Consider the following 8760-nt stretch of genomic DNA (forward strand, 5'->3'; position numbering starts at 1 on the left):
TTTGAAACCGCAGAAAACAGCCCATGTCCTCCTTCATCTTTTGGCTTGCACAGGAGCTCCCAAGAAGCATAGTGCAGAGCAGTACTACTATTTTTTTTATTCCACAAGAATCCTCTACACATCTTGTCAAACTCTTTAAGAATACTCAAAGGAACCAAGGTAAGAGAGGATAAGAACATCGGAAGAGCTAGAAATGCGGATTTAACCAGAATAAACTTTCCCTCAAATGAAATACAATGCTTCCCCCAAGTGTTCAGTTTATTGGCAGCTGATTCCATCAAGTTTTGAAAGTCAGAAGCAACTAATCTCCTTAAGGTTAGCTTCACACCAAGATAAGTTATCTCATTAACAACTTTATACTTGAGAATTCTACCAATTTTCTTCTTAATTCCAAATTTGGTGTGTTTACCAAATATTAACATAGATTTGGAATGATTAACTCGTTCCCGACCACTTGCAATATAAGGAAATAATGCTCTTCAGATCCTTAATCTTTCTAACATTAGCCTCCGAGAATAGTAAAACATCATCGGCATAAAGCAAGTGTGAAATATTGGGGCATTAGGAGAAATAGAAATACCAAAATAATTTTTCTTCTGGTTTATAGCATCTGACAAAATTTGGGAACAAAGGATAAATAAATATGGAGACAAGGGACAACCTTGTCTAAAACCACATTTGCCAATGATCCAATCCGATTTTTTCCCATTAATCAAAATGCAATATTTTGGATCACAAATGCATTGCATTGAAAGAACCCTAAATTAGTTAGGAAAATTAAAATGAATAAGCACTTGCCTTAGAGTTGCTGTCATAAGCTTGCTCCATGTCCAACTTAATAGCCAAGAGTCCTTTCTTAGCTTTAGAATACCGGAATTTGTTGAAGACTTCCTGAGCCATAAGAACATGTTCAGACAATGATCTGCCTTTGATAATAGCAACTTGTTCTGCATAAATGATCTTGTGAATAGCACTTTCCATTCTATTCAATAGCATCTTTGCAACAACTTTATAAATTGTCATGCAAAGGCTAATTTGCCTAAAATTAGAAGCCACCTGAGGATCTTTGGGATTAAGACAATCAAAGTTTCCTTCCATGAATGGTGCATAATCCCAGAAGAAAGAAAATGACTAACTGCTTGCCGAACATCTTTCTTTACAATTTTCCAAAAGTCTTTGACAAAGGAGAAGGTGATCCCATCCAAACCTGGTAAAATGTTTGAACCGACCTTATCCACCACCTCCTGCAATTCTTCTATAGTAAAATCTGCTTCCAGCTTGTTGCGGTCATCTTCCCCCATGGTATTATAAGGATTCGGCCATCCTTCCATTAAGCATTCCCTATACTTCCATTTTTGAATAAAAAATTCCAAGAAAGTTTTCTGGATTTCAGCCAAGTCTTTAGTAGTCGAACCTTATTGAGTTTTGATATGACTAATCCAATTATGATTTCTTCTAGAATTAGCAAATGCATGAAAAAAGGAAGAATTGGTGTCACCATGTTCCATCCACTTAGCTTTAGCACGTTGCCTCCACCAAGAATTGAACCTAGCCAATGTAACATTGAGTTCATTGATTTTAAATCTAAGAAGCTGCAATCTTTCTACAGATAATCCTCCTTTGGCTTTCTCCAATTGGATTTCCAAAATCTCCTCCTTCAACTTATCCCTTACTAAGTTCAGATTTTGAAACTTAGCTCTAATCCAAAAGAAAAGAGCTCTAAGAACTCTTTTAAATTTCAAGTTGAGAGAAGTGACCGGTTCCATACCACTGTCTTTTTTCCATACTTTCTTCACCAAGGCAGCAGCCCCATGGTAGGAAGCCCACACATCTTCATAACGAATCCCTCTACTATAAGTCTCCATGGGTTTAATGATTTCTAAAAGAATAGGACAATAATCCGAGGCTATCCTTGAGAGGTGTTTTACTCAACCCTTATTAAGGATTGTTAAATTTCCAATAATCATTTGTGAAGGGTGTTCAATCACCGAGAATTCAGCTACATCTTTTCTCCATAATAACATCAATCCACCGGAGAGACCTTCAGAAGGTACCACAAAGGACTCACAATTCTTTCCCAACAAATTTAAAATATTAGAGTTATCCACCGAACTCAACGTTGTTTCCAGCAAGCCTACAAAAAAAACATTGTTGTCTTTCACCAACTCCTTGAGATATAGAGCGGCCTCCACTTTCTTGGCCCCTCTATAATTCCAAAAAGCCAAGGAAGTCATTATTTAAGAGTGAGGGTGGCACCCCCAATCTTCTTAGATTTTCCTCCTTCCAACTTCCTATTTTGAACAATAATGTTTGAAGAACCAAGTGATTTAAGTTCTTTCAGTAGCTTTATCTTTTTTTTTTTCAGAGGATTATGTTGAATGTTCCTTCTTCGATCCCTGTTTCATTTCTGGCTCCTCACGAGCTGGAAGGTCCAAGTGACCATTGCTACCCAATTCTTTGTCCACAATTTCCCCTTCCTCAGCTCCTTCATCCTTCCATGTGCCCTCTACTCCTGAACTATCTTTCTCAGCAACTTCACCATCCACATTTAGTGAGCTATCAGAAATAAAATAGGGAATACCTGAGTTCACAAGCAATCCATCAGGACCTGCTTGAGTTCGCAAGCAACCCACCACAGCAAGTTTATCTAAATCAAGCTCCAATAAAGCCGTTTCTTGAGCTGTTTTATTATTCACTTTCAACCCAATCTTATTGTTAAGCATTTTTACAGAAACCTCCTCCATGCTACTAGCAGCCAAACTTTTATCATCTTCAGCTTTCTGGATTTCTTCCTTCCTTGGAACAACATTTTCTTTCTCTGGGATGACCAACTTCTGAACAGGCTGATAAGTCATTTCGAGAGATCTCTTATTCTTTACACCATTCATTTTAGGATTGTCAAAAAAAGCTCTTCGTAGGTTGAACCCTCTACCTTTCTTACGATTAACCATAACCCAAGGACCGTAAGAAGTAGAATCCACTACCTCAGCCTCCTTATCAAAACCATCTCCCACGCCACCTTCATTGCTATCCTCCTTCTTCTTCAAATGAATATTATTATTCTTATTATAATCCTCTTCCTCCTACCACAATGAAAACAAAAGGATGAAATTTTTTCATATTCAACTCTTTGAAAAAAATCTCCGAAATACTATCAACCCAAACTCCTAACGGAAGCCTTTGGTCAATCTTCACCCTTACACAAATTCTAGCAAATTCTCTTCTCCCCCATTGGAATAAATTACCATCCAACATAAGAGGAGTGCTACTCCTGGATGCAATAATTGCAATATTCTGTTCATCCCAGCAATGAAGAGGAAGCTGAGGCATCCTGATCCAAATTGGCGAAGTTAAACCCTTCATAGATGAAGTAGAACAATCTGGATTCCATTTTTCCATGCCTATTATGTGATCATTGACAAACCAGGGTCCCCCTGAAAGCACTGCCTCCATCGACTCACAATCATTCAATGAGCACAAAAACCAGCCTTCACTGAGTGTAGTAAAATGAAATTTACCAAGTTTATTCCATTGTCATTTTACCTCCCACGCAACCAAGTGTGAAGGCATCTCCTTGACAAATACTTTAATTACCAATGACTTCACCAACCTATTGACATTAAGATTTTCAGATTCTTCAGAAAGCTTCACTGCCTTACCATCATCAGACATGACAGCATCTTCTTCCTTGAAATTTAACTTGATGTAAGGTTTAGTAATTCCATTACTAATCTTCAGCTCATGAGCCATTTTTTTAGGCAAAACACCAATAACCTTGTCCGCAAATGATACTTCCTTATCAACCAGAGCAGATTTGAAAATAGGTGGATTAACCTCTTCTCTACCAGGATATACAGGACTAGCCTGGCAATCACCTAAATCTGTTGAAGCACATTTCCTAACTTCCAACAAATCCAAACTAGATTTCCCCTGATTACTCCATACAACAGGGTCAACTCTGCTGAGATACGTAGCAGTATTCCTCTCTGATGAACCAGGCGACTTATTAGGGAAATGAATTTCTTTGCTCATCGAATTTAGGGAATTCGCATTTATCTTGCTACCAGGGACAGAGATTGCACTTGAATTCCTAAAACGATTTACAAAAATTTTCATTCCCGAAGAGGAAGCCCCCGGATCAGGAGAGAACTTTTGAAAACTTGATAGGTCATCAGTTTTATAGTCAGCTGCCGAATCCACCTTCTTTCCCTTACCATCCACCAGAGAAATCCTATCCTTTTGCTCGGCAATCCTTTCTGAAATAACTAGATCACCTCTTGCCCTTCGACGACGATCAATTTCTTCTTGATGACCCATAGCTGCATGAAGATGCCGGAGATCAGAAGACTCCGACGATGTCAAAGATGACCGGCGGCCTTCTGCCGCCATGGTCACACAATCTTCCGCAAACGAAGACGGAAAAACCGCGTGAATGAAATTTGAAAAATAACGAACTTTCTCTTGTTGCTGCTATTGTTTGTATTAAGCTTAACTTCTCATCAAGCTGTTCAGGTATTTTATCATGGTATAAATGACCTCTGCATAATTTCTATGGACACTCCTCAACATTCCTCTACAAACACACCACCAATCTCTCAAACTATACCCGTTAAACCAACCATCTCTCCCTCTTTGAAGTTCCTGGTTTCAAACATTAAAAATGCTGTGAACATTCAACTTGTTGCCGACAACTACCCCACTTTGTGCACACAGGTTCATAAACTCTTTCTCGCCAATGCCTTTATCGGGTTTCTATATGGCTTAACTACTTTCCCACCTCAACACATTCTCTCAACCTCGGTTAGTCCACCATTAATCCACTTTATTTACAATGGCTTCTTCTTGATCAGAACCTTTCGATTGCACTATGCTCTGCAATTTCTCCATCTCTTCTACCTTATATCAACAACTTAACCTCCCGTCATTCCATTTGGGCTATGCATGAGCGGCGTCTCTTCTCGACCAATCGGTCGAGGGTTATTCAGTTAAAAATTGAACTCCACACTTTAACTATGTGAAATCAGTCCATGACCGATTACTTGTCTACAATTAAATGCTTAGTTGATAGCATTGTTGTTGCTGGTGGAATCATTGACACTAAAGATATCATTTTATACATATTGAATGGACTTCTTACAAACTATCAAGTGTTTAGGACTGCTATTCACATTCACACTATACTCACTCCAATCTCTCTTGATAACCTCTACTCATTCAATACAGTGAAGAAGTCAACCTCGCCATTGATGCAACCAAAGAACTTACTTTGTGTGATTCCTCTGCTACGTCTGATTCCCAGTTTTCCTTGGCTTCTACCAGAGGTCGTGGATGAGGATGATAGTTCCCCCAGTTCTTTTGTTATTGTCGCTTTTCTCCAATTGTTGTCACCACTTCTACTTCATTCAGGGGGCGATAAATCTCTTCACCCCATTGATTTTCAAATTTACGGTAAGAGAGGACATTCAATGTTCTCGTGCTGGCACCAAACAAATCTCTAATACACTCCAACATCACCATCTACATTTCTCACCGACTCCTCGCCATCTTAGCCTTCTCCGTGGTACCTTGACAATGATGCAACAACAAATTTAACCTTTGAACTTCATTCACTACAATATTCAGCAACTTACCAGGGGCCTAATCTAAGTCGTCGTTGGAAACGAAACCACTCTTCCCATTTTACAATCTTAAAAAAGGTTTACTCCCCACCCCTAATAGTATGCTTTCCTTATCATCTCTTCTTAATGTTCCTCACTTATCTCACAACTTATTATCCATTTCTAAACTTATGATAAAAATTATTACATCTTATTTAGCACGTCTGGTTATGAAGACACATTAACTTTTTCACAAAGGTCCTTGTCGTAATGGTCTCTACCCTATCTCGCCAACAAAATGGTCTACTTCAACTCGTGCTCTCTTCACTATGTCCACCTTGTCTCAGAATTGGTATCATTATTTGGGTCACACCATTTCACCAGTCATGTCTGTTATCTCTAATTCAATACCAAGTTTATGCATTTCTTCTTTTTCTTCTATTTGTAGTGCTTGTGCTTTAGCAAAAAGCGACAAAATATATTTTAATGAATCAAATAGTATATCTTTGATGTCACTTGGATTACTTCATGCTGATATATGGGGTCCTTCTCCTCTTACATACACACATGGTTTTTAATTTTATTTACTTATCAAAGATGATTACTCTTTATTTACTTATCAAAGACGATTACTCTCGATATAGTTGGATATTCCCCATGAAAGCAAAATCTAAAACTACACACCTTTTCATTCAATTTAAGCAACTCATTGAAAAACATATTCATACACCAATTTGTGCTCTCCATACCAAGGGTGGAGGAAACTTTCTAAATAACATTCTTATCAATTTTATTTCACAAAATGGAATTCACCATCAGTATACTTGTTCTCATACATCTCAACAGAATGGTATAGCTGAACAAAAACAACGTCATCTGATTGAAACTGTTCGCACACTTCTTTGTGACTCTCAACTTTCCTACCACTTCTGGGTTAATGCACTCTCCACTGTTTTTATACATTGTCAATCGCCTACCATCTCCCACAACATCCAATATATAACCCTAACAACACCTATATCATAAACTGCCATATTACTCTATACTATGAGTATTTTGCTATCATTGTTACCCATGGCTTGCCCTTATGCTCCACATAAACCTACTCCTATATCTACAACTTATACTTTTCTTGGCTGTGCTACCAATAAAAAAGAATATAATACTATAATCCCACAAATAGTTGTATGTTTGTCTCTCAAAATGTTCACTTTGATGAAAACTCCACTTCTGAACTTCTTTGTAACTCTCAACTTTCCTACCACTTCTGGGTTGACGCACTCTCCACTATTTTTATGCATTGTCAATCGCCTACCATCTCCCACAACATCCAATATATAACCCTAACAACACCTATATCATAAACTGCCATATTACTCTATACTATGAGTATTTGGCTATCATTGTTACCCATGGCTTCGCCCATATGCTCCACATAAACCTACTCCTCGATCTACAACTTATATTTTTCTTGGCTATGCTACCAATAAAAAAAGGATATAAATATTATAATCCCACAAACACTTGTATGTTTGTCTCTCAAAATGTTCACTTTGATGAAAACTTCACTTCTGAAGTTATCCCCCCCCCCCTGAAACCAACACATTTCCATTTCCTCCCTTTATCCCAAACCCCATTTCTCCAGCTAATCCACCACCAAATCATACTCCACTAGAAAGCCCTTCTCCCCCACTATCCTCAAATGTCAATGCTTCTCATAACAACAACTCTCCTACTTCCAATTCATCTTCATCTTGTCTTAACAACTTATCTCATCCACCACCACAGTTCCATCCCATTATCACTTGCTTACACACTAGTTCCTTAAAACCTCAACAAATTATCGACCTCCACCATACCCTACAATTTTCTCCACTCACACCTACTTCCTATAACTTTTCCATCAAAGACCATAAATGGTGCCAAGCCCTTTCAGATGAATTTAATGTTTTGCAAGCTTGAGCTACTTGGATTCTTGTTCTAGCTCAACCACATCAAAATGTCATAGGAAATAAATGAATATTCAAACTTAAGAAAAATTTAGATGGATCCATTGCTCGATACAAAGAGCTTCTTGTTGCACAAGGCTACAAACATGAGTATGGGATTGACTATCATGAGACATTTAGTCATGTTGCAAAATCTTGAACAATCTACCTTTTCCTCATCGTTTCTCTCCATTTTCAGTGGCCTAACATGTAACTAGACATTGCTAATGCCTTTCTTCAAGGTCAGCTAGCTGAAATAATCTTTATGTCTCAACCTCAAGGCTTCCAAGATCCACAATAAGCTCCTTGATAATGGCTTGCTACTTTATCTTCATATCTCAATCTCTGTGGTTTTCATTCAAGCACTACAGACTCCTCTCTAATGATCTACAACATCAAAAATATATGAGTTTACATTGTTATTTGTGTTGATGACATTCTAATCACCAAAAATAATCAAGCTTTTATCACTAATTTGCTTTCCAAACCCAGTCAACGATTCAATATTTATAATCTTGGCACACTATCCAAATTTCTTAATGTTGATGTAATTCATCACAACAACACGTACTTTCTTACTCAACAATCCTACATCATAGACCTTCTTCAAAAAGCTAGAATGTAAAATTGTAAACCCACTTTGAACCCTCTCCATGCAAAAATTCCATAAGCAACTAAACTTCAGCAACCCTTTCATAACTCATCTCTGTTTCGTCAACTTGCAGGCTCGTTACAATACCTCACTTTTACGTGACCTGACATAGCTTTTGTTGTTAATTAAATTTGTCAATACACACATACACCACTCGACTGCCACTTCGAGTTACTTAAACAAAATTTACGGTACCTCAAAGACACTGAAACTTATGGACTTCTCATTCAACCCGGTTGTTTTCAACTTCGTGCCTTCTCCGACATTGAATGGGTCGGTGATTCTATTGATAGGAAATCTACTACATGTTTTTGCGTATTCCTTGGCCCCAACCTCATCACTTGGAGTATAAAAAAAGAAACAATTGTTGCTCGTTCTTCAACTGAAGCCGAATATTATTCACTTGCTGCATCAACCACCGAGATCATCTGGTTAAGACACCTATGCTCTGACTTTTCAATCCACTTGGACAAAATGAATCTCTTTTATGATGATATTTTGGCTCTCTCTAGTGCTAATTTTT

Source organism: Dendrobium catenatum, unplaced genomic scaffold (genome assembly GCF_001605985.2).
Source record: "Dendrobium catenatum unplaced genomic scaffold, ASM160598v2 fragScaff_scaffold_617, whole genome shotgun sequence".
NCBI classification, from domain to species: domain Eukaryota; kingdom Viridiplantae; phylum Streptophyta; class Magnoliopsida; order Asparagales; family Orchidaceae; genus Dendrobium; species Dendrobium catenatum.